We start from the raw sequence: 24,444 nt of genomic DNA, 5'->3' as shown, positions 1-24,444 counted from the left end.
GACATTAGCTAAGGAGTTCAGACCTACCAGGGACCAGTGCCAGAACCTGACCCCTTCAGAGAGGTTTCAGGGAGCAATGGCACTGGAAAACCCTCTTGTGGTTGGGGTTTTCCTTATCAGCCATCAACCAGGGTCAGGCACCCAGAAAGGTAGGCATGACAAAACAAACCCCACATGGTAAAAACTAAAACAAAAAAACAAACAGAGAGGTAGAAATGCCCTACAATCTCAAGGAAAGAAGCAAACATCACATTTTACTGCGTGCCGATCGTCCATACAGCCCTCCCCGCCCCGAGAGGGGAAGGGGGAAGCCCCGGACCTACTGCGCCGGCTGCCAAGCTTCAGTTCGGAAGCTAAGCTTCAACCAACGCGAAAAAAACGCCGACCGGTGGGAGGGAGGGTTGCCAGGAAGCCTCCGGGGCTCACCCAGAAAATGGCGTTTCATTACATTCAACGCTGGTTTTCTGTGGGGAGCCCCTACGGCTCCCTGGAGCTTCATACCCAAAGAGAAGGAAGAGAAACAGCTAACCCGGGAGGCGGCCGCCACAAACTCCGCAACGCGAAACCGAGACAACAGGATGCAACCTGCGACCCAAGGCAACAAGAACGCACAGGAGCAGACGTGCAAACTGGAGGCCAAGACCATCAGTAGTTTCAAAGCGTTATATGACAAAGAGTGCTGGGAAGACGGGACACCACGAGCGTAGCTCTCATCCTGTAACTACACTTAGGTAATTACACTTAGGTAATTGCATAAAGAATGGGCGGCCAAGAACCTGTGCGACCCTCAATTCCCTGCGCCCGAAATGAGCCCTACAAGTCACCAACACAGCAGCAAAAGCTGCAAACGTCCGAACAGCACGGGCGCAAAGACAGACCGCAGGCTGGAAGACTGAAAAACTCTGCAGATGACCTGGGAGACCCGAGCCCTGAAATAGGGAATAAGAGGAACCGAATCAAACCAAAGCGCATCCCCAGACACAGTACGCAGGTAACGGCAAAAAGCGCAACCGGACAACACAGGACGCACCCCTAGCCAAACCAAATCAAGCATCAATAACCCAAGAACCCCTCCGGAAACCAGCCATCTCGACCGTCGCCAGGACGGAGAAAGGCTGCACACTTACAAATCTACCACCAGCACCAAAGAGCAGAAACCTGAACCGAAGGGGCTACCACAAACTGAGGAGAAGATAAGAAGGCACCCTGACCAAGGACCAGGAAGGCGCAGGCGACACATGAGCAGGCCAGAGGTGAAACAAAACACGAGAAAGCGTACAAAACGGGGCAGATGTGAAGTCCACCCCGAACGCAAGCCGGAGCGGCTCCGCCAGCGCCGCACAAAACGAGGCAACAGTAAGAAACGTAAAATAACTGTAGTCCTGAAAACCCAAGAAAGGACAAGACAACCCGATGCAAAAGAGAAGACAACGTACAAAGAGCAAGAAAAAGTGCATAGAAACACCAGGAACGTCATACTGTCGCCAAGACGAAGCTCGCAGGTGGGACACCGTCAACAAGGCCACCTGAACACCACAGAGATGGTGATACCTGCGTCAAAATACCAGACGCGAAGAGCCGAGAAGGCCGAACCAGTCACGTACAGGACTGATCCGACCTGCTGAAAGATGTGGAGCCGCGGGAAAACGCCCCAGGTTCGGACACCTATCAAGCAGCGTCTGAAAAGAAAGCTCTCGTAGGATTGGGCTGCAACCAAGCCAGAACCCGAAGCAACAGCTGGACCGGGAGAAGAGGAACAGGTACCCCCACCTTGACCAGTCCTGCCGAAAAGCATCCAACGTGAACGCCTCGCAGGCGGGTAAGGGCGCCACATAAAATGGGCGATGCCTAGACCACGCCGACTCAAAGACATCCATGGCCAGGAGTCCATACGTCCGGCAGAGCCAACGAAATGAGTTGGCGATGACTGGCCAATCCGCGAACAGAAGAATGAACCGAGACAGCTGTCCGCCAGGACGCAGGACACACCCCGGACATGAAACTCATGGTTAGCCAAACCCCGAGAATCCAGCAAATGAGCCACTCCAAGGAAACAACCGAAAAGGTCAACACCTAAGAGAAACACTATGGTTCCGGCATGAACTGCCAGAGAACAGTCCGAATGGAGCTGAATGGTAGAGCACCGAGTGACCCAAACCCTCCGAAGTGCAAACCAGACAGCCACGAACTCCCGAACCATGCTGTAAGCCCGATGGATGGACAGACTCCACCATCCCCGGCCGACCTGGTGAGCACTAGTCACAAAGCCCCAGCCGAGAGATGACCCGTCTGTGAACACATCGAGCGAAGGCTCGGGGAGATGCCAAGGCACGGAACCCCGAAAACCCAAAAGAGGAAGCTGGTGACACAGCACCAACACAAAATCCCCGGAGGAACGAACCCAATGTTTGCAAGAGGCGGAAGGGGAGTCTCCGAAGGAACCAGACGCTGAAGCCAAACCCGACCCCGCGGGCAGACCAGCATGTCGAAGTTCAGACTCCCGCACAACCGCTCGAGCAACACGGAACTCCCTCATGAACAGCCGAAGGTGGGACCACAGCCGCAGTAACACTTCTGGAGAGAAAGACAAGGAGTGGCCCAATAGCCCTAAACTAGGCTCAGGTCCAAACCCAAGATGGAAACAGATGGAATGGCCTCCAGATCACCAGGAAACCAAACCCGGCGATCTGGAAAGAACCACACCCCTGGCGAGCAGACAAGCGGACCGACTGGGAGCCCACACCAGCCAGTCGTCAAGGTAAGTCAGACACCGAATCTCAAGCAGACTCAGACAGGGCACCAAGATCTGGTAAAGATGCAAAAATACACCAAGTGCCAATAATTGACCTGGAGGTCTAGGGCCACCATCCAGGCACCCGGCCCCAACAGAAGGCGGACAGGAGATAACAGTCCTCCGAAGAGGGCAAAGAAACCAGGGTGCAGACTGAAGAAGTCCAGAAGAACTGCAGATTCAAAAGGCCCATGTCTGCAAAGAGGAGACAGGAACCCCAGAAGGATGAGGCAGATCGACCACGCCCAACAATATGACATGATGAAGTGCAGGGGAAGAAGCCCACCCCGCCAGCTCTGAACCCCCCAAAGAGGGAGAAGCCGTCCACCGCCGCCACCAGAGGCCGGAAGAAACCAAAAGCGCCCACCAACAGCGGGACCATACGAGAGTCAACAGAGCAAGCTGCTCCCCCAGCGCCCCGTCAACAGAGATGGGAACAGAGCCCCTTCCGAAAGAAAAAGTACACATACACATATATACATATCATGTATATACACATACACATACATATACACATATACACATACACACAAGGTATGTTACACACACGTGCGTATGCACATGCACATGTGCACACACACACACAGTGTACACATGTACATGCGTACATACACACATACACTTGAAGAGAAAATTACAAGCCGCCAACCAGTGGGCAGAACACATGCCGGCCAGGCAAAGAAGGCACAAAACTGCATCAAAAGGCCCACCTCCACAACAAAACCTCAAAGTCCCAGCACGACCACAACATGTGCCAAGACCCAAAAAGATCAGTCTGCAAGCCAGGAAGACGCCGGAACTCCAGGAGGCAGAAACCGGGTCACACACGAGGAAACAAAGCCCCCTGAACCCACAAAGGGGGCCCAAGAGGAAGAAACCTCCGGAACGAAACCAAAGAACCAAAAGGAACCCGGAATCGAACCAGGGGGAGGCCAAACCACCACAATTTGCCGGCGGAGAAACACCACAGAAAGGCAATGCACAGCCCCCAGACAGAACCCCTGGGAAACGGTCATAACAGACCGAAAACCAAAGGACAAGGTGTGGGAAGCAAGCATAACAGTCGGGGACACTGAGCCCAAACCCAAAGGCCCAGACCCAAAACAGAGAAAAAGGGAAACCCGGTGTAAAATCAACACTCAAACGTTCCCAGAGAAGCAAAGAAACGACAACAGGAGAATAAAACCTCTGAAAAAAGATGAAAACTCACCCAAGAAGCTCGCTCGTACACCCAGGTGCATTTAAACAAACCGCAACGCCGCCCTGGTGGCCAAGCCGGGAAACCGGCAGACGAAAATGGCTGCCAGAACAGAGGACTGTGACCGACGCTAAAGATACGAAAACATGCCAGCAAAAGTGGGAAGCAAGCAGACTGGATGGGCGAGAAATGCCGCCCAAAAGCAGAAAACCCAGGCAGGGGCAAACCGCCCCAGAACTGCTAGCAGGCATCCCCACAGCCCCGGGAACCAGCAACAGAGGCCCCGGGGCAGAGTCGTCCTCCAAGCCCTCCGCCCTTAAAGAAAAGCAAGAGTCCATGGGAAAGGCAGCAAGAAAAGGCCGCTGGTAAGACCCAGAAGCCTTGGCAGGAGGAACAGGCTCGAAAACCTCCATCCCCCAACCCGAACAGGGCAGCCCCCGAAAACTGCCCGAGTCTCCAACTCGAGTCAAAACTGCTCCAACGAAACCCCGCCCCGACCCCAAAACCCGCAGACGGTCCGGAGCCAGGAACAGAGAGGGAAAGGGGCGAACAGCACCTAACCAAAACGGGGCAGCCTTGGGGCATCCGAGTGGGAAACCAACCTAGCATGTTGCAGCAACCTAACCTAGCTTGCAACACGGATGCCGCCTCTACTCTGAACAGTAATAACATCAGGAGAGTACTGGAGAACAAACAGAGAATCTCTCTCGCAAGACTCCAGGTCAAGGTGTCAGTGACCCAACAGGCAGCATGACGGAGGTAAAAGTGGCGACTGTCACCAGGAGATAAGGGCACAGCAACCAATGATCCCGTACAAGACGGGTTGGAACTCGGAAGACACATTCAATGGTTCCACCAAGCCCAGACAGGGGTTTCCAGGGCCCGTAGGCTGACTGCTACAGGAAGCCCGGGCAAGATGTTGCTAAACCGGTTAAGAAACCCAAAAATAACAAGAGGGTAGAGGATAGCACTGAAAACCCCCAAGACATGTACAATAACGGGGGCCTAGCAGAGGGCTGCCAAACACTACCAGTGGAACTATAGCCACACTGGGCAGACCCCCACCAGGCAATTAAATATAAAAATAAAAGAAAAACCCCGCAAAAGTACACCATCTCCAGAGGCAACAGGAACCGGTTGCCGCTTAGGTGGCAGGCCGCGCAACACCTTGACGCCCTAACCAGCACAATACCAAACCCTACCCAGGACCAAACAAGGGCCCCAAGCCCCAGCTGGCTCCAAGGGTGAGGCAAATGCCGAGCAGCAAGAACCTCTACGGGAATGGTTCCCGAACGCCCCAGGGAAGATAACCCTGTTACGCAAGGGCAGTACTCACAGGGCGCTTAGGGAAGTCAGCCACTAAGCGTATACAGCCCCGGCACTGATGAGGTACTCTTGGCCACCGCACAACACACGGCAGTGAATGCCACACAAGGCAAACACCGCCTAGGAAACTGAGGCCCAAGCGTCTATCCCGGTTGACATTAGCTTACGAACTGAAGCTTGGCAGTTGGCGTGGTAGGTCCGGGGCTCCCCCCTCCCCCTCTCGGGACGGGGAGGGCTGCGCGGACGATCGGTGCGGCAGTAAAGTGTGATGTTTGCTTGTTTCCTTGGGATTGTAGGGAGTTTCTACCTCTCTGTTCGTTTTTTTGTTTTAGTTTTTACCATGTGGGGTTTGTTTTGTCATGCCTACCTTTCTGGGTGCCTGACCCCGGTCGATGGCGGATAAGGAAAACCCCAACCACAAGAGGGTTTTCCAGTGCCATTGCTCCCTGAAACCTCTCTGAAGGGGTCAGGTTCTGGCACTGGTCCCTGGTAGGTCTGAACTCCTTAGCTAATGTCCCGGTCTAATATAACATACATTAGCCCGATAAGCTCCAGGGAGCCGTAGGGGCTCCCCACAGAAAATGTACTTTGGCCGCAGTGGTGTCCAGAAAATGGAGTGTGATGTCACGGTCTGGTGATAGCCCTGTGTCGTAGACTCCCAGAGCAAGTCATGTGCCAGCTTCAACAAGCGCGAGTTGCCACAACAATTTTTTTGTTCATTTTTTTTTGCACAATTGCAAATGTATTATACTATTTTTTTTGGCTAATCCTATGTATATTGAACACGTTCACAATATTCTGACAGTAGAACATCCATACTGTTCCAAGACACTGTGTTACATGTATCACAAATGTGTCCACAAACATTGATCATATTTTCAATATTTCATGTTCATATATGTACATTTATTACATATTTACACACTGAACACTATCACACACTATATACATCCCCTATCAACACACTTAGAACTGCACGAGTGTGATATTCAGAGAAGCAGTCGACAGGGAATAGGGAAACTTTGCACTTCCCTACGTTGTGTGTTTTTGCAGACAAAGCAGGCACGTTTACCAGTGCCGTGCATGTAACCAAGCTGGTGTACACCCAGAATTTCCTTACCCAAGTCTGTCAGGAACTGCGTGTGGCATAGTTGCTGGCACCCCACGCCTTGCAACAGAGCCCTCCATCCCAAATTTCACGAGAAGTTGTGACACTAGAGCAACATTGAATGTACGTATTGGGGGTCTCTTGCCAGATTTCACGAGATACATATTGAAACAGTTCAACAATGCAACGTTAATGAGGTGGAAAAGAATTTCTTCGTCCACTTCACAGATTTTCGCACGCACTCGACGGCACCAAGCATCATGTCACATTTATCAACTAGCTGCATGTTTACGTTGTAGTCAATGACACAATGAGGTTTATATGTTGGGAACCATGTTGCAAAGTGCACTTTGCCACTGTCCAACATGGCACCGTTGCGAATAGTTGTCAATATATTCACCTTGTGTCAGTCCTTCCAGCGCACTGATAAGATTTTTTCACACTTTCACAGCTGGCAATCATCCACTGTAATACCAATTCCAAATACATACTGGCATTTCCCTCCTGTGGGCTTTGACAGTGCCACATACGCCAGTGTTGTGGTCAAGGAGGAATCTGGTCAGCAAGGGGCTGGTATAGTAGTTGTCCGTGAACAGGATATGTCCCTTGTTCAGCAACAGTTCCACGAGTGTTTTCATGATACTGCTGGAGAACCCGTGTGGATCTTGACCTGGTATGTCAACATCTGTACCTGAATACAGTATCATGTCCATGACAATACTAGTTTCACAGTCACATAACATGAAAAACTTTAGTCCAGACCGGTGCCGCTTTGATGGGACGTACTGGTTGAACGCCAGTCGTCCCTTATAGAGGACTAGAGATTCATCAATCACCACATTCTGTCCTGGTACAAAATAGTCATGGAACTTTCCTCTCATATCACTGAAAATCTTCCGCACCTTCTAAACTATGTCCTGTCTGTCTTCAATATCATTGTTCTCAAAGTGCCGGCACCTGAGAAGCAGCAGGAACCTATCACGTGACATGTACCTGTTGAACACTGGAAGGGAAGGGGGGGGGATGGAACAAGGCTCTCTTTGCTCCAATAATCCTGGATCACATGTTTTTCTGAATGTTTCATCATCATGCAAAATGCTAAAAACACAAACATTTCCTCATTTGTCGTGTCATTCCAACATGTCATGCGAGAGGCAGGTAAAATGCCAGTCAATGAAGCTGTGAGCATATCTGTCTCTGCAATGAGATGGTCCATGAATTCCTTATCAAAATATGACATAAAATAGTAAATTTCAGCCCTATCGTCACCTGTATAGGGAAATAACGGTGTAACACCAACATCGGTACCATCAAATGTTGGTATTTGTGGGACAAAAGTCTCACATTCCTCCCACACAAGTACACCTGCGGTTTCGGTTTTGGTATCAACACCACGGCCAACACCACCACGAGCACCAAAAACACGGCTCAGTCGTCTTGTGCTAGAACTGCATATAGGTATGCTAGGAGATAAGTGTGTTCTGCATAGTGTAGGCCTACCACAAACACCTGATGTCGAGGGAACACTGTCGTCATTGTCCTCTGGCCGCGGACAATGTCACTGAAACCCGAGAATGATTCATCACATGTACTATCACTAAATAAACTCACATCAGAGGACATGGTGGTGGTGGTAAGTCTAGCGATGTTGACCCAGGGCGGCGAGGCAGGCTGGGTGAGGTGCGTGTACTGTACACACTCGCGACCTCCTCCACCTCGTTCTTCCCCCCCCCCCCTCACTCGTCTGCTTGATGGGGTTCTTGGAGTTTTTCTACTCCCCAAGCCCGGAAAGAGGCCAGGTTTGACTTGTGAGAGTTTGGTTCACCGTCTCATCTCAGACCATGTGGGAGTTTGGCATTTTATCTTGGGCCACCAGCTGTGGGAGTGGGACATCTCATCTTGGACCCTCAGCTGTGGGAGTGGGACGTCTCTTCTTAGAGTACCCTTTCAATCATCGGGTCATGAGTCTGACAAGTCGTGTCAGACCTCTGCGTTAGGTCTTTTTCTGGATTGTAGTCTAAATCATCATCCATCGCTACATCATACAATATGCCGCGTATTTCGTCCTCCGAGAGTCGTTTTCCTGGACAGCAGCTGACCGTAGACCAGGAGCTCGTAGACGATGCGTCAGACATGGTCGCTTCTACAAAACCGAGGGTCCCCACGTCCCTGGGGAATAGTGGGAGTTTCTTCAAAATGGTGGACGATCACTGGAGCCCTCAGGCATCCATTTTGTACCCACATCACCACGTGACAGTTTTGAATCGTACGCTATACCTATGAGATCCCGGAGGCGCGTTGTGCAGTGCAGTGGTTAACCCTTAAACTGTGCATGGCGTATATATACGCCCTGAGTAACATGTCCCATGGTGCGCATGGCGTATATATACGCCATAGGGTGCCAGGCCTGATTCAAATGGCCCGCGGCTACACGGGGTTCACAGTAGCTTCCTCAGGGCTCTTGTAAACAGATGCCATTTTAAAAAAAAATCGTGGGCAATATTCTCAGGTGTGAGAGGCACAGTACTGTTGGAGCAACCAAGGCCGGCGCACGCAGCATGAGCGAACAGCATTGATGTTCAGCTTGTGACCACAGCATCGCCGAAAAATGTCAAAATAAATATATAATTGTTATTATTTAGTGATGACAATATTACAGATGACCAATGACTGTGATATAAATAACCAGGGTTGTGATAATAGCAGGATTGTTGTAATAATTAGCGCTGTGGGAGGAGTGATGCTGAGAGACGGAGGGAGACAGCATCGTTTACTGACTGTGTGGCCACCTGTTATTGTTTGCATTCACCATACCAGGTCAGTGGTTCTCTATGGTGAACACAAATGTAGATACTTATATATAATGTGTGTATTAGTGTAATAACAGCAAAAGGATTATGCTGGGAGGAGCCATATGGGTGACGGAGGTGACGTCGTCTGCACGATTTGTCTAGCTGTTTAGAAGGTGGCCACTATGCTCTTTGGGCGCACTACAAGCTTAGGTGTATAGTTACGGTGCATAAAACATGTAGATATTTATATACAATATGTGTATATAAGGTAATAACACTGCAAAAGGTATTGTTGGGGAAGAAAGTTTAGTGCGTGTGACCATGAAAGAGTGAGGGAGCCGCCAGCCGCCATCTGTGTATAGCGACGACTCTTAGTGCCTGAACTAACTATATCAGCTTAGCTGTACAGTTGTGGTGAACAAAATATATACATACTTATATATAACGTCTGTATATAGTGTAATAACACCACAAATGGTATTGTTGGGGGAGAAAGTTTAGTGCGTGTGTTGAGGGAGTGGCAGCGAGTGGCTGGCTGGTGTGTGGCGGTAACTCGTTGCTTTTCGACTCTCAATACCAACTTAGTGGTTCGTTATGGTGACCAAAACATGCCAATACTTATATATAACCTGTGTATAGAGTGTAATAGCAGCTAAACTATTTGTTTATTGTTTTATAAACATAATAATTGAATCACTAATATGCACATCATACTTTTGAGTATAGCAATTATTAACCACTTTTATTATATAAATATATTACGATACACACTATTGAATAATATTACTGCAAAAAAAACAAGAAAAAATAAATCGGAGACATTGAAACAATTAGGTAATAATATCTTTGTGGCAACTCCCATCTGTCATCGCGGGTGACGCTGACCGGGTCTGACGACCGCTCTGTCAACGCCCACTTTTTGCCAGACTTCCTCGGTCAATTGCGCCCAAAATATGTCACCTACGATTTTTTTTTTATTTTTTCCGTGCTCAGGGGACACAAATTAACATGTTTAGAAGACGAAAAAAAATTTTGAATTTTTTTTTTCTTGCGCACAGGGGTGTAAATGTCCCAAGGACCCCTGAGCAGTGTAAGGGTTAACCACTGCACTACATTGCATTAAAATATGACACACCTCTGTGGTGCATCAAAATCAATTATTTCCAAAAATCCAGCGTTGAATGTAATGAAACGCCATTTTCTGGGTGAGACCCGGAGGCTCCCCGGAGCTTTACCGGCTGATATGCTAATGTCAGACTTTGGCATCAGTCATGTGTATGGAGTTCTAGGGCCTACCGGAGACCATGGCCAAAACCTGGCCCCCTCAGAGAGGCAAGGGGAGCAATGGCCTATAGAAACCCCCGTGTGGTTGGAAGCATTCAATGTCTGCCATCGACCGGGTCAAGCATCCAGAAAGGTAAGCATTCCAAAACAAACCCCTATTCTGGTGAAAATTGCTACCTAAAGCCGAACTAGTGGATAGAACTCTTCAACAGAAAACAAGGAAACTAGTATGACGTCATACGTCACCGCGCCGCTGTCTGCGCAGCTCCCCCATCCCCGGGAGGGGGAAGGGGGAGCCCCAGACCTCCCATGCCGGCTATCCACCCATCAGTTCTGAGGCAGGATGTCAAAACATGCGAAAAACCGCCGACCGGAGGGAGGGAGGGTTGCCAGGGAGCCTCCGGGTCTCACCCAGAAAATGGCGTTTCATTACATTCAACGCTGGTTTTCTGGGGGGAGCCCCGTCGGCTCCCCGGAGCTAACTACCCACAGAGGAAGGTCAAAGGGACAGAACCTGGAGGCGGACACCACGCACCCCCCAAGGAGGCGAGACAACCGGCAGCAGACGCCAACCCAAGGCGCCACAGCCCCGAAAAGTCCCGGGAACAAACAACACGAGAACAACGAGCAGCAAGGCCCCTGCACGAACACCAAAAATCCATGCCCGAAAGACCGCAAGGCCACGTCGCCCAGACGGCAGCGAGAGCAGCGAAGCCACGAACGCCACAGGCATGAGGGAAGAACACAGGCGGCTTAGCTGCAAGAACACGGCTGACCACCCAGGACACTATCACCCGCGAACCGGGAAGAACAGAACCGGATCAACGCAAAACGCACTCCGTACCCAAACCCCGTGGCACGCAAACAACAGCGGAGGGCCGCCACTGAACACAAAAAACGACACACCCCTGGCCCGACCAACGAAGCACCAACAAACCCTGGACCCCTCCAGAACGCAGCAGCCCCACCCCGCGCCAGAAAAGATGGAGACTGCTGCCACCGAACAACCAAAACGCTAAAACCGAAGGAGCAAGAAAACTCAGCGACTCAACCCCAGAGGCAAAGGCCAAAAGGAAAGAGCCGACGAAAAAACACACCGGAACCGAAGGGGCACTACCAACCGAGGAGAAGACAGAGCACGCTGACCAGAGACCAGGATGGTGCAAGCGGCGCACGAACAGGCCGGAGGTGAAACGACGCACAAGACAGCTGACTAACGGTGCAGAAGCAACACCAAGACCGAAAGCAAGCTGAAGCGGCTCCGCCCGCGCCGCACGAAAAGAGGCGACAGTATGTGGCAAGACGACGGCCCCTAACCCCCACCAGAAAACCAAGCCGAGAGTAAACCAAGCTAACAAGAGTAACCACCTAAGAAGGGACAGGAAAAGGAAGGACCGCCAAAATACCCCATACAGTACTGCCGCCAAGAGAAGCACGCAGGTGGGACACCTACCACGAAGCCACCCGACCACCAACCAGAGGCGAGACCGCGAGGCAGAACATAAGCAGCCCCGACAAGGCCCCTCCGAGCCCAGGAAAAGGCGGAGCCATGGGAATATCTCGGGCGCGACCACCGAAACCCAAGCGGCACAAGGAGATGGAACGTCTGCCGAACAGAAAAACTCCCCAAAGCATGCAAACCCGCCAGGAGTTCAGAAACGACGGGTCCGACGCGAGACATCGCAGGACCCCCCAAAAAAACAACCGGCAGGGCAAGCTAGGAAACCAAAGAAGGCGGAAGGGTCGCCGCCAGAACAGTACTCGAACCAAGGGGTACGAACAACTGCAAGAGACCAAGACAAAGAAGCACATCACAGGACACAGGCTGACAAATGCCTAAGAACACACGCAGAACACCCCTGCTGCAGAGGAGGCAGGAAGAAAGAGCAGAAGCACAAAAACCCCAGGAAAACAACCAGGGGAGGACAATCAGGCAGGGACAGAAAAAAACACCACGTAATCCCCAGGCACAAAACGGCAGCAAAGTGCCACTCCACAACCGGACACAGGAACAAGAACACGCCACCGTGAAACACGGTACCAATGCACACGTGCAGCAGCAGCAACAGGCACCACTGCAACATGCAACATGTAAATAGCAACTCCCTTCTGCAAAGGCAGAGAACGGAGCAGGCAGACCCCAGACAGGGCCAACGGAGACACGACAAAACCCCGCAGGCCCAGAAACCTGCACCAGGCGACCGACGGCGGAGAAACCCCGCTCGATACCTGCTGGATGAGGTACTGGGAGCTCTTTCACACCTCAAGCCCGGCCCAAGGCCAGGCTAGACCGGCCAGAGGGTGGCCCACCAGGCAGCTGCTAGGAGCATTCCACCGGCCCACATACCCCCACAACCAGGACGGGCCGGAACTGCCATACGAAAACAGGCTAGTGCGCCCTGGAAGTCCACGGACGAACCAGCAAGAAGGCTTATGCTCGCAAGTAGGTCGTGTAACAAGCACAGACCACTGATGGTAATACAGTGTTCCCCAAATGTGCCAATAGCACCACTGCACTCCACTGGTACTATCCCGCAAGTTCTACCAGATAGGCGGAACCCAAGAGCCAGAGCTCAAATCCTGCAAGCACAGCCAGGAGCCTTACCAGGTGAGTACAGAACCAACCCTACAACCCCCACACCTCACATTAAAAAAAGGAGGGTCCGCTGAATGACTCCAGCATGGGTTGGACATGCACATGAGGGGGACAGGAAGGGTTGAAAAAGGGACAGTCACTGGTGTGCGAACGGTCTCAGTCGTACAAAATATACCTAAATAAAGACAGGTATATAAACAACTCCGCATCCAGCACCCGGCCAAAAGACGCCAGACCGCAGAAACTCACCTGGCGAACGGTGGGACGAACTTGACACGACTCAACCGTGCCCAGAAGAACCTGGGAGCACCGCCAGGTGAAGACGCCAGAGCCGGACCCTGCCGGACCCGCAGGAGAGCAGGGAGAGGCGAAGGAGGCGGCCCACACCCATGACACAGGGAAAACCGCTGTGTCCTCCCCACAACTGGGAACCAGGACACCCCGGCGCGAATACCAAGATTGTTTTCCCCACACACTTCAGGCGGGTATGTAACGCGTGATCATACTGGTAGATCAGTTGTAGTGCTCAGAGATAGTGGAGCAGCCCAGTCCCTGATTGTGAGAAACTCGTTACCCGAGGGAGTGAGTGTGGTTGGGAGACAAAAGGTTGTCCTGGTTGGGTTTCCTAGGACGCGGTATGTCGCCCCCTTGGTGCCGATACATCTCGACTCGCCTTACTTCAGCAGCACATGTGCGTTGGCAGTAGTCGATACCCTGCCTATAGCTGGGATTGAGGTGATACTAGCCAACGACTTGGTGACAGATTGGAGCAACAATCATCCCAAGGTCGCGGACGAGTCAACCGGAACAGCAAGGTCTGAGGTAATAGCAGGCAGTGGTAATGTCCAGGTACAGTCAGACCCGGAATCAGATAACATGTTTAATTTGTCCTCTACCCGACAGATCGAGAGCATCCTAGCAGAGTCTCCTGATTCTTCTCCCGACAAGGAACATGAGGTAAAGGAGGCAGAAGCAACTGAGCAAGAAGAGAGGCCTCGTGTACAAGCACCCACGGATACCAAAGAGTCTGGAGCGAAGGTGGATGAGTACTTGCGGTATGGCAAGGTACAGCGTTCATTGAACCGGCCAGAGATTCCCCAGACGTCGGAGGTATGTGAGGTATGTAATTACCTAAGTGTAATTACCTAAGTGTAGTTACAGGATGAGAGCTACGCTCGTAGTGTCCCGTCTTCCCAGCACTCTTTGTCATATAACGCTTTGAAACTACTGACGGTCTTGGCCTCCACCACCTTCTCACTTAACTTGTTCCAACCGTCTACCACTCTATTTGCGAAGGTGAATTTTCTTATATTTCTTCGGCATCTGTGTTTAGCTAGTTTAAATCTATGACCTCTTCTTCTTGAAGTTCCAGGTCTCAGGAAGTCTTCCCTGTTGATTTTATCAATTCCTGTTACTATTTTGTACGTAGTGATCATATCACCTCTTTTTCTTCTGTCTTCTAGTTTTGGCATATTTAATGCTTCTAACCTCTCCTCGTAGCTCTTGCCCTTCAGTTCTGGGAGCCACTTAGTAGCATGTCTTTGCACCTTTTCCAGTTTGTTGATGTGCTTCTTAAGATATGGGCACCACACAACAGCTGCATATTCTAGCTTTGGCCTAACAAAAGTCATGAACAATTTCTTTAGTATATCGCCATCCATGTATTTAAATGCAATTCTGAAGTTAGAAAGCATAGCATAGGCTCCTTGCACAATATTCTTTATGTGGTCCTCAGGTGATAGTTTTCTATCTAGAACCACTCCTAGATGTGTGAAGGTTCTAGTGCCCTCTTCGGTCCAAACCAGGCTAATGGATATAGCCGGCTATGGACATTACAGGCTCAAGAAGCTTATCCCTCAGTTAACCAAATGTTTCTTAGCGGTATTTTGTTTTATTCTTGTGTGTGTTCTCAGTAAGGACCAGTGGACGACCCGACAGATGATGGCTCCCTTGAACATCGCGAAGAGATCCCAGGGATTGGAGATTTGCACTGCGAGAGTTGCAGTTAAAGGAGGGACCTGGAAGGTGATGGTAGATACAGGAGGTACGAGATGAGATATTATGAGTGACTGTTTCAGACAGGTTGACACCCCCCGTGTGATTGCTGAGCTGGGATGCAGCGTTATACGGAACGTTGGTCGACCTGACGGTGGCAGAGCGAATGCCATCCTCGATGTACGAGCAGCCCTGTTGGAACTAGGTGTGAGCCTAGTAGAGGCGTATGCTGTAAGTACTGACTTACCCACTGTCGCTGTCACTCTAAATTATCAGACCCCTGTATTCCAGGTTCCCGTCTCCCTGAAGGACTGCCGGAACGGTACCAGAATGCCGTCTGTGACCAGCCATCATCGGTGCCACGACACAGGGAAGTGTCGATTCACCCCAGATTGAGTCTATACCAATCCTTACTCGAGACACGTAAGACAATTATGCTCCTGCTTGACATCTCAGTGGAGGTGTGGACGATCACATCAGGCAGGTCATCGCCTTCCATCTTCAAGTTTCTTTTGTGCCAGGGTTTCTCCTTAGGACAGTTCTGTGGACAAGACAGCCTCGCCACTCCAGTTTATAGTGTACGTGAGTCCATTTGGAGTTGTATCCACGTACTAATTTGGTTTGTGTTTTTCTTTATAGAACCCCAAACCAAATTCTTTTTGGTAGGGAGGTGTTACGGACCCGAGCCCAGCGTCCGAGCACGGAGCTGTGACGACCACGCTATCTGTGGGTCAGCTCCCGAAACCCCCTCCAAATGGACAGCGCCATCTAGTGAGGACAGGATATACCGGCCACAGGGGCTGGTTTCCCGTCCTGATCAGCTCGTGACATAGCCGCTGCTGACCTCTGGTGAGGTGACGCTTAGACAGCAACGCCATCTATGGAGTGGATAGGTGGGCGTTTGTGTCTAAGCCGGTAAGTGAGGTGCCCTAGAGTGTAACTAGTACTGATGACGTGTCTGATTACAGAGTCGACCTGGGACTGCTGTATTGGACGTTGGATCAGTCTACCCAAAGCAGCCGTAGTATCGCTACGAGTTTGCTATAGAAGCTGTGAGTCACCCCCCGGATGAACACTGTTGTGTTAGCCTGCCTGTGAGGTGGCAGAACCAGGGATTGTCGTACCCGGGGCTGACTGGCGGAGAAGACTAGCCACTGGGGTGTTTTGGTGAGGAGAGTGATCTGTGGAATCACATGAGGCTCCTGCCTAGGGCTCGCAACCCTAGTATCGGACGTGGAGTGGCCTACGCAGCGTAGCTGACTGGAACCTGCCAGCTACAGGCTGGATTTGTGGCTGAAGGCCTCCACGACGGTGCACCCAGTGGGACTATGATTTGGCTGGCCTGTGGCCGGGTAGACTCGTCTAGAGAATCTACGGATTCATCGTGAGGCCACAAGAAGAGGACCAAGGGCTAAGCATCGTTGAGCACCGTGGAACACTCCGCGTCTTCAGAGGAAGACCATATTGTACATTATAGTGTTTATACCCCCCGTGTGATAATTTATATATTTATTTATTGGTGATGGTAATTATATATTTAATTTAGAGAATTTGTATCCCTTCCTCTTTAATTTACTTGCGTTACGGAACACACCCCTTGAAAGCCACTACTAGCTTGGGGCCGGATACCCAAACTCTAATAAGATCAGAGAAAGAACCCAGTTGCGACCCAATAGGGCCGTAACAGCCGACCTCCTGAAAGAGGCGGAGCTGCGGGAAACATCCCGGGTTCGGGCACCGAGCCAAGAGCATCGGAAACCAAGGCTGGGCCGGCCACCAAGAGGCCACAAGGACTACTCTCCTTGGGAATGTCTCCAACCGAACCAGAACCAGAACCCGAAGCAACAGCTGGACCGGGGGAAAGAGGTACAGGTAACCCCACCTCGACCAGTACTGCCGAAAGGCATCCACCACGAACACCTCGCAGTCGGGGAAGGGCGTCACATAGATTGGGAGACGCCGAGACCACGTCGACGCGAAGAAGTCCACATCTGGAAGACTGTACGTCTGGCAGATCCAACGAAACGAGTCGTTGTCGACCGTCCACTCCGTGGACAGGGGATGGAAGCGTGACAGACCATCCGCCAGAACGTTAGACACTCCCCGGACATGAACCGCACGGAGAGCCAAACCCCGAGAATCCAGCAGACGAGCCACTCGAAGAGACCAACCTCAAAGAGCCAAGGACCGAAGAGAACCCCCATGGTTCAGGCAATGAACCACAGGAGAACTGTCTGAATGGAGGCGAATGGTCGATCCCTGAGCGATCCGAACCCTCCGAAGCGCGAGCCAGACTGCCGCGAACTCCCGAACCGTGCTGTGAGCCCGACGGAAGGACGGACCCCACCATTCCTGGCCTGCCTGGTGAGCACTGGTCACAAAGCTCCAGCCGAGAGACGACGCATCCGTGAACACATCGAGCGATGGCTCGGGAAGGCGCAAAGTCACCGAACCCCGAAAACCCTGAAGAGGAAGCTGGTGACCCAGCAACCGACACAAGGCCCTCGGAGGACAAACCCAACAATTGCTAGCGAGGCGGAAGGGACATCCCCTAAGGAACCAAATCAGATGCCGAAGCCAAACCCGACAAGACGGGTAGACGAGCACGGCGAAGTTCAGACTCCCGCACAACCGCTCACGCACAACCGCTCACGCAACCGCTGAGTGACCCGGGACCCCCTCAGAAACAGCCGACGGCTGTCCCGCAGCCGCAACAATGCTTCTGGAGGGAGAGACAGGGAAGCGGTCCGAGAATCTCAAACAAGACCCAGCCAGGTCCGAACCTGGGACAGAACCAGATGGGACTTCTTCCAGTTCACCAGGATCCCGAACCTGGCGATCTGGGAAAGAACCATATCCCTGGCGAGCAGACAAGCTGACCGACTGAGAGCCCACACCAGCCAGTCGTCGAGGTAGGCCAAAACCCGAATCCCTAGAAGACGCAGACGGGGTCACCACAACCCAGGTCAGACGCGTGAAAACGCAAGGTGCCAGATTCAAGCCACAAGGTAGGCATCGAAAACAGTAAGCGTGACGCCCCACCATGAAACCTAACCAAACGGCGACAAGGAGCCCAAACGGCGACAAGGAGCTCAAACTGCTACAAGGAGGTTATCTTGAGATGATTTCGGGGCTTTATTGTCCCCGCGGCCCGGTCCTCGACCAGGCCTCCACCCCCAGGAAGCAGCCCGTGACAGCTGACTAAACTCCCAGGTACCTATTTACTGCTAGGTAACAGGGGCATTCAGGGTGAAAGAAACTTTGCCCATTTGTTTCTGCCTCGTGCGGGAATCGAACCCGCGCCACAGAATTACAAGTCCTGCGCTCTATCCACCAGGCTACAAGGCCCCACGAGGAGCCCAAACGGCTACAAGGACCCCAACTTGTCCAGAACAGAAGGAACCAGTATGGAGGCAAACTCCGGGACACGCAGGAGGTAAGCCGCAAAGGCCAACCGCACCGCAGGCGAAGAGATGCGGTTAGCCGAAAACCTCCTGAAGACGGAACTGAAGAAACCACAGGGACACAGAACCGAACCCGGGGAGGAGCAGAACCCAAGCCCAAATCGTACGCAGAGGGGGGAAAGAAAACCCCACTCCTCGCAACAGTAAACCCCGCTCAGAAGGACGGAAATCCAGGCAGGGCGCAATGGAGCCCAACGCCGCTCCTCCCCAACCCCAGGAGCCTCTGTACCAGGCCCCAGGGCTGAGTCGACCTCCAAAGCCCCGGCCTCACAAGAAAAAGCCAAGGCAGCCGAGAGAGCTGAAAGAGAAGGGGCCCACTGGTCAGACTCCAGAGCATCGGCCGGAGGAACAGACTTGAATGCCTCTGCAGCTATCCCGGACGGGGCAACCCCCGAAACTGCCCAAGTCTCAGAACCTCTAAACCCGCCCCGACCCCGAAGCCAGCAGATGCGTAGGGGCCGGAAGCAGGAGGTGGAAAAACAAGGGCGTGGAAGGAACCAAGGCCGAAGCGACCAAAACCCCCCAAGTCTGGGTCCCTACACAAGCGGGGCAGCATCGGAGCATCCGGGGAAGCGACAAACCAGAGCGCGTTGCACATGCTACCCTGCAACGCGCGAGCTGCCTGCACCCACGGGAATTCATCAGCAGACTGGGTGAATGGAGTCACGAACAAGCAACAAAGCTCGCAGGACTCAAGGGTCGAATGTGTCACCGACCCAACAGGCAGCATGACGGAGGCAAAAACAAGGAGAGTCACCCTGAGACAAAGGGACAGAGCAACCCTCAACTCGCACAAAGCGAGAGGGGACGCAAGGGTCTCCACTACCGGACCCGAGAGCCCCCGGGGGGTTTCCCAGGGCCCCTAGACTGGGTCTGCTAAGGGCTATCCCAGGCAGAGCACTGCTAACCGGCGCCCCAAACTACCAAGCAAACTGCTAAAGCTGAACCCATGGGACGTGTCCACTCGCGAGGGCAAAGCAGGGGGTGCCACCACACAAACGAACCTAATATAAGGGGGGGGGGGAACACAAGGCAGACCCCCCTACCAGGCAAAAACAAATATAAAAGAAAAAACCACACAAGTGGACAACGTACCCAGAGGGAACAGAGCCGGCCGCTGTCATAGGTGAAAACTAGCTACGCAGTACCCTGCGCCCCACCAGTGCTATAACTACCACTTACCCCAAGGTAAACAAGGGAGTAAAACCCCCAAACCCTCGGGGCGGCCAAACGCCAAGCAGCAAAAAGCCAACAGAGGCAGACCCAAGGTGACTTGTGGAAGGCAACCCCAAGCCCCAAGGGCGATACTTACAAGGCACTCAGGGAAGGTGACCCTAAGCACATGCAGCCCGAGTACCTGAGAATACTACTCCCAGCTCACACGACCACCGTAAGAGCAGCACTGCAAACAAGTCACAGCACTGAGACAAGACTGGAGCTGGAGCCACACGACCGTGCATTATCCCATCAGCCGAGGAACTAGGGCGGGGATCGCCGGCGCGGGGGTCTGGGGCTCCCCCTTCCCCCTCCCGGGGATGGGGAGCTGCGCAGACATGCGGCGTGGCTCGTTTGACGTCATGCTTGTTAGTTCGTTTTCCTGGGGGAGTTCTGTCCACTCGTTTGTCGATATTTGTTGTTAATCAGAATAGGGGTTTGTTTTGTGGCGCTTACCTTTCTGGGTGCCTGTCCCGGTCGATGGCAGATATAGAATGCTCCAAATCACATGTGCATTTCTATGGGCCATAGCTCCCCGTGCCTCTCTGAGGGGGGCCAGGTTCTGGCTCGAGGTCCCCGGTAGGCCTAGAACTCCACCCACATCGACTGATGCAAAATAGTTAGGGTATCCATATCAGCCATGGATAGCTCCGGGGAGCAGTAGGGGCTCCCCCCAGAAAAATCACCACAAAAGCAGAATTTCTTATAGGCACGATCGTCACTAAGCGGGCAGCTGTAGTAAACTGAGGCAGGTCGGCCGCGTGACTGGGAACCACGTGCTCGGTCGACCCGAAAGTGTACCAACAAATATCGTAAGTCGACAACACCATCGGACGTCGAGTCGCATTTTTCGATGAAATTTACATCGTAATTCGAAATTATCGTAAGTAGGGGCAATCATAAGTCGAGGTGCCACTGTATTGGAAAAAATAATTAAATCTAAATGGGTAGAACACCTGGAGGAAAACGATATAATATCAGACAGACAGTATGGTTTTCGATCTGGAAGGTCCTGTGTAACGAACTTACTCAGTTATTATGATCGAGCCACAGAGATTTTACAGGAAAGAGATGGTTGGGTTGACTGCATCTATCTGGACCTAAAAAAGGCTTTCAACAGTTACCCATAAGAGGTTGTTCTGGAAACTGGAACATATTGGAGGAGTGACAGGTCAGCTAATAACATGGATGAAAAATTTCCTAACTGACAGAAAAATGAGGGCGGTAATCAGAGGCAAGGTATCGGACTGGAGGAATGTCACGAGTGGAGTACCACAGGGTTCAGTTCTTGCATCGGTAATGTTCACTGTCTACATAAACGATCTACCAGTGGGAATACAGAATTACATGAACATGTTTGCTGATGATGCAAAATAGGGATAATAAGAAACCTAGATGATTGTCATGCCCTTCAAGAAGACCTAGACAAAATAAGTATATGGAGCAACACTTGGCAAATGGAATTTAATGTGAATAAATACCATGTTATGGAATGTGGAATTGGAGAACATAGACCCCACACAACCTATAAGTTATGTGAGAAATCTTTAAAGAATTCTGACAAAGAAAGAGATCTAGGGGTGGTTCTAGATAGAAAACTATCACCTGAGGACCACATTAAGAACATTGTGGGAGGAGCTTAAGCTACACTTTCTAACCTCAGAATTGCTTTTAAATACATGGATGGAGAAATACTAAAGAAATTGTTCACAACTTTTATTAGACCCAAGATGGAATATGCAACGGTTGTATGGTGCCCATTTCTTAAGAAGCACATCAACAAACTGGAAAAGGTGCAACGACATGCCACTAAGTGGCTCCCAGAACTGAAGGACAAGAGCTACGAGGAGAGGTTAGAGGCATTAACCCTCAAACCGCGCATATCATATATAAATGATATCAGTGACAAAACTGAAACCGCGCACATCATTTATACATGATTTCGTGTCTAGCGCTATAATTTAAATGCCCCGCCTGGGATAGGGGCAGCTATAGTACAGCCATGACCGATAGTTGCCAGATGCCACCTAGAAAAAAAATCCAGGCCAACATTCTTGGGTGTTACAGTGTCAGTATTGAGCAAGCCACCAAGGCTGGCGCACGCAGCACGAGCTCACAGCACCGCTGTTCAGCTTGTGACCACAGCATCGCCTACAAATACCATAATATAAATGATACTGCTATTATTTAGCAGTGATAGTATTACTGAAGCCCCCTGACTGTGATAAAACTGACCAGGATTCTGATAATAGCAGGATTGTGGTGATATTTAGCGCTGTGCTCCATGGAGGGAGGAGTAAGGCTGTGGGAGGGAGGGTTGTGGCGTCGTCTTCTGACTGTGTGTGGCCTCCATTTATTGACTGCACTCACCATACCAGCTTAGTGGTTCGCCATGGTGAACACAAATGTAGATACTTATATATAATGTGTGTATAGTGTGAGATAACAGCGAGAGGAGTAGGTTGGGAGCCGCCATTTTGGTGAGGGAGGAGCGTCGTCTGCACGACTTGGCATGGTGTTTACTGATGGCCACTATTGTCTTTGGGCACCATACCAGCTTATTTGTTCAGGTATAGTGAATAAAAAAGGTAGATACTTATATATAATGTGTGTATATAGCGTAATAACACCACAAACAATATTGTTGGATGACAAATATTAGTGCGTCTGGCCTTAAGGGCGGCCGCCGATCAGCTGACTGTGTGAGTATGACTGTCTTATGGCCTTCACTCACCATACAAGCTTAGATGTACAGTTATGGTGAACAAAACATGTAAATACGTATATATAACGTCTGTGTATAGTGAATAAATACAGAAGAGTATTGTGAGAGGTGAATGAGGGTGAGTGAGGCGGTGTTGAGGGAGGGAGTGGCAGTGAGTGGCTCGCTGGTGTTTGGTGTTTCACTCCTCGTTGCTTTTTGACTCACAAGACCAACTTAGTAGTTCGTTATGGTGTACAAAACATGCAAATACTTATATATAACCTGTGTATATAGTGTAACAACAGCAAAACTATTTGTTTATTGTTTTATGAACATAATAATTGAATCACTAATATGCACACCATAATTTTGAGTACAGCGATGGTTCACACATTTTATAATATAAATATACCACAATTCACTGTATGGAATAATATTACTGCAAAAAAACTAAGAAAAAATCAATCAGAGACATTGAAATAATTAGGTAATAATATATTTGTGACAACTGCCGCCTGACAGCTCGGGCGGAGTAGACCTCGTCTGGCGAAGGCTCTGCCAACGCCCCTTTTTTGCCACACTTCTCTACCCTATTGCGGCTAAAATATGCCACCTACGATTTTTTTGTTATTTTTTCCGTGATCAGGGAACAAAAATGAACACTTCTATAAGACGAAAGAATTTTTTGGAATTTTTTTTTTTTTGCGCATGTGGGTGTGAATTCCATTTGCGCCCCTAGCGGTTTGAGGGTTAAATATGCAAAAAGTAGAAGATAGAAGAAAAAGAGGCGATATGATCACTTCGTTCAAAATAGTAACAGGAATCGATAAAATTGATAGGGAAGAATTCCTGAGACCCGGAACTTCAAGAACAAGAGGTCATAGATTTAAACTAATGAAACAAAGCTGCCGGAGAAATACACGAAAATTCACTTTTGTAAACAGAGTGGTAGACGGTTGGAACAAGTTAAGTGAGAAGGTGGTAGAGGCCAAAACCGTCAGTAATTTTAAAGCATTATATGACAGAGCGCTGCGGAGACGGGACAACACGAGCGTAGCTCTCATCCTGTAACTACACTTAGGTAATTACACTTAGGTAATTACTCAGTACTTCGGAAGTGAGTAACATCAACGAAGTAGTCCGTGGTACACAGCGCGACTTCACTCTCGTTGCACCAGGTACAGATAGATTTTCGCTTCCTGTTTCTTCGTTCTGTGTGCTTGCAAATAACGCACTCACATACACCCTTGGCTTTAGTACTTGTAGGTGGTATGTAGCCAAGCTTGTAAAGCATAAAGTAGTCTTGAAAAGATTACAGGAAAATATAAATTTGTAAGGTAGTCTTGAAAAGATCGCTTTGTAAGGTCCCACACTGAAAGAGATTCAGTCATTCTCGAAGAGTGTCAGTCAATCTGGAAGAGATTCAGGTATTCTAGAAGAGATTCAGCTATTCTTGAAAATATCAATGGAAAACACTACCATGGAAGCTGCTAACACTGTTCATCTGTGTTATTTGTATCAGATGCATTATCTCTGAACCCAGAAAATTATTCATCTATTTATCATCTATATAAATTGGAGATGGCATATGTGGGCAGGGATGACGCTCAGAGCTACAACTGGATACGCTCATTGTAGCGTCCTAATAGGTGCTGTATCACTTGCATCCGACCTTTGTGTTAGGTCCTTATTGCGCCTCGCTTCATCAATATCATGACCTGTATGCTCTTCAGTCAATAAGGTCTGAATTTCACCAACAGAGAGCGATCTTTCAACACCGCTTCGGACAGGTGTCTGGGAGCCAGAGGCGTGTGCGCCACCCATGGTTGCTCTCTCAGTACTATCCCAGTCAGCAGCCCCAGGACATTCTGGGAATTTTTTTCCCAAGATGGCTGCCTCTCACTGGAGGTCCCAAGAGTCCATTTTGTACCCAACCTACTGCAAGTGCATTTCGACCGTGTACGAAAAAAT

The 24,444-nt window shown here is 50.6% G+C and overlaps 1 protein-coding gene across 1 annotated transcript in view; it reads right to left on the bottom strand.

The window, feature by feature from the left end:
* Positions 1-24,444, bottom strand: part of LOC123763349 (uncharacterized) — a gene marked incomplete in the record, with an annotated part of 345,009 nt that overhangs the window by 2,725 nt on the left and 317,840 nt on the right.

The sequence above is a fragment of the Procambarus clarkii genome, chromosome 49, assembly GCF_040958095.1.
Source record: "Procambarus clarkii isolate CNS0578487 chromosome 49, FALCON_Pclarkii_2.0, whole genome shotgun sequence".
NCBI lineage: Eukaryota > Metazoa > Arthropoda > Malacostraca > Decapoda > Cambaridae > Procambarus > Procambarus clarkii.
Note: the sequence above shows the minus strand (reverse complement) of the source record. Positions and strands in the feature narration are given on the sequence as shown.